The following is a 3,215-nucleotide window of genomic DNA, read 5'->3' as shown; positions in this document are numbered from 1 at the left end:
AAATAAGTAAATATCTTATATCAAAAAAATATATTTTTTTTCGTAAATAAAGCCATTATTGCATCATACTTATGTATCTCAACTGTTTATTATATTATTATTATTATTGCCTACCATATATTTTCATGAAAAAAACTGTTTTCTATATTTAATTTGGTTTTAAAAAATCGTTTTTTATTAATATTATTTAAAGCGAAATAAACAGATTAAGGGAGTACAGGGCAATAGATAATACTGGACTAAAATAAATTCAAAAATTTCTTTTTGATAAGCTAGTATTTCAGTTTATTAATATTGTTGTTAATAAGTACTTTGAAATCCTATACAAATTTCAAATTTAAAAAAAATAACCAAAAAATCCGCTATTACTATTGTAAAAGTTCAGCAAAAAATAGTACTTTTTTTTTTCGTTCATAGTTACTAGTTTAGCAGATTATTAAGAAATATAATAATAATTTAAGATGGAAAAAGTGACTGTATGACTTATCTGGTTGATCATTTGGCTAAGTTTAACTGACCAAATGAGCGACATTTTTCGAAATATTTCTTCTGAGATGTAAAATGAACTTATCTTTAAACCCGTATAAAGATGATGAGATCATAAAATCTTTAATGCGTTTAAAATGAGATTATAAAAAGAAATTCTATAGGTATAGATAATAAATTTAAGTTATCTTTAGATAACATAACTTTATAGCATCTCGATATCCATAGTTATTTAGAGATAATTTGCTTATAATTTATTGCAAGTTATATAGAGATAAGTTATCTCTAGATAACGAAGCAAACATCTCTATGACCGTATATAGATACAATATAGGGAAATGCAGGCCAATATGGGAAAACTTTAGAAATGCAAACCTTTTAAACGTTTCGAGTGCAAATTGTTAATTATACAGAAACTTACATTTTTCATTATTCAGTTTCTTTAATATTTTCGTAATTTAATCAAGGCGAAAAAGAAAAAAAAAATGCAAACGATATAATTTTATGAAAGACAATTATTTCTTCTCAATAATAATAACAATAATAATAAAAGTGTTTGACTTTTTCTAATTATTTAATTTTTTTAATTCGTATTTTTATTTGGCAACACTGGAGTAATCAACTTTTAATGATCAATAAGCGCTGCTGTATGCATTTATATTGCATTTATTGAGAATTTTACTGTAGTACAATGTTTGCAATAACATAAAAATGAAAATTTTCTCATTAAAAATAAACTTTGAATATATAATATAGGAAATGTGCTTTCCATCTTTAAATTTTGCTATACAGTAGTTGTGTGTGCATACAAAGTACTAGATAATGCTTTATTATTAAAATTACTTACTAAATTATTAAAAATTTATTAAAAAATTATTTATTAAAAAAATTCATTCTTAAATTATCTATAAAATTTCATTACTTTATTTAATTAAATTAATAACTGTTTCTTTATTAAGTTAATTATTAAGTGTTTATTATTATTTGAAAATAATGTCAAATATTAAAAAAACAGATTTTAGGTATCAATTTCTATTTTTTTTTTTAAATTGCTTTTTGTTGGTGTGTTTATTTTTAGATGTAATTTTGATTAATTTGAATTTCCAAAAGCCCTGTTAAAAATATACCTCTAAGCAATCCTCAAACATTCTAATAGCTTTAAAAATGTGTTTTTAGATTCTTGAAAACCTAACAATTCTAAGAAATTTTTAATGATTTGTACATAAGGCTGCGTTTTTATTTTAACTTTTGTAGATTGCAGTTTTATCTTTATTTTTATTATCATTATTATGACAAACAATTCATTTTTCTCGTTAGAATTTTCCAAAATATTGGCGAGCGTAATTGCATACGAAAATACTATTAGTAAAGTATTATTGGCATCATTACTTCGCATCAGATGGCTTGCTTGCATCATTGAAATTCGAAAAATCGTTTGCGAAATTGAATGATTAAGTTTCAAAAATTTAAATGAAATCTATTGTAGTTAGTAAGCACGAAGTAAATAACAAAGACAACAAAGGATACTATTATTCTTTTTATTATTATTCAATAATATTTATGTAACCATGAATCAATAAAATATTTCATGCCGATGACAATATTTCTGTCTGAAAATTCCAATCTATCATTTTGAGTTTTTTTTTTGTTAAGATTTATTTGAAATGATTCCAAAGCTATTTTTTTGTTCTCCATCATTATTGTTTGTAAACAGAAAAGAACCACACTATTTATTAATTAAACATTTTTATTTAATGTGACATACTTGTAAAAGTTAAATTGGTAGAATTTTCAAAATGTAAAAAGTTTAGTAATGTTAATGCATTATTTTCCTATTAAACGAACTTAATTATCACTTAATCATTAATTAAATCAATTTTTGATTCCTTACGAGTAGCGCCACCTAGTAATAAGCTTCAGAAAAATTTATTTCGAGAGATTAAAATATGAAAATAATAAAAATAAAAACCTTTACTGTTTAAAAAGCAAAATAAAAAATTATTTTTAAATGTTTTAATAAGCATTTTTTATAGAGCATTATAATACACTTATTACTAAAATTTCTCAAACGGTATCTGAAATCCTATATTAACATAAATATTAATTTCAAATAATTCTAACAATCTATAATAAAACACAAAGATTATTTCATTAAAAATGAAAATTAGTTTTAAAAACAGTATTAACGCTATTGTCTTAAGATTTGAATTTTTTTTGTAATCATGTAATTCATTATTAATAATTATATTTTTACATAACACTGATAATATAATGAATCAGTAAAACATTTCATGATCTATTTTACCAGAAAAAAAAAGAAACCATCCAAAACTTTATTCCTTATAATCATAAAATAAACAAAAGAAAAAATTCATGAGTGCTGATTATACTTTTTGAATCATGAATCAATTATTATTTCATGCCAATGATTTATTTTACCTGCAATTTCGAAAATAGCATATGATGTTTCCAGTTAAAACTGTAATTCTAACATAAATTTATTTATAGTTTCTAGTATGAAGAATTTTTTCATTTTTTTATAAAAAATAATTAATTAAAAAATAATTGCGGTTCAGCACTGCAGCGTATTGCCCCATTGAATAGATTTTAAAAGTTTCAAAACCAACTTCTTGTCTTGCATAGCGGTTCAATTTGGCGACTACTTGGCGATGCGCACTTTTGGCGATAAAAAGCGCTGCAACCCTGTACGTCACCTGGAACAACAGCGG

The sequence above is a fragment of the Argiope bruennichi genome, chromosome 11 (genome assembly GCF_947563725.1).
Source record: "Argiope bruennichi chromosome 11, qqArgBrue1.1, whole genome shotgun sequence".
In the NCBI taxonomy this organism is placed as follows: Eukaryota; Metazoa; Arthropoda; class Arachnida; order Araneae; family Araneidae; genus Argiope; species Argiope bruennichi.
Note: the sequence above shows the minus strand (reverse complement) of the source record.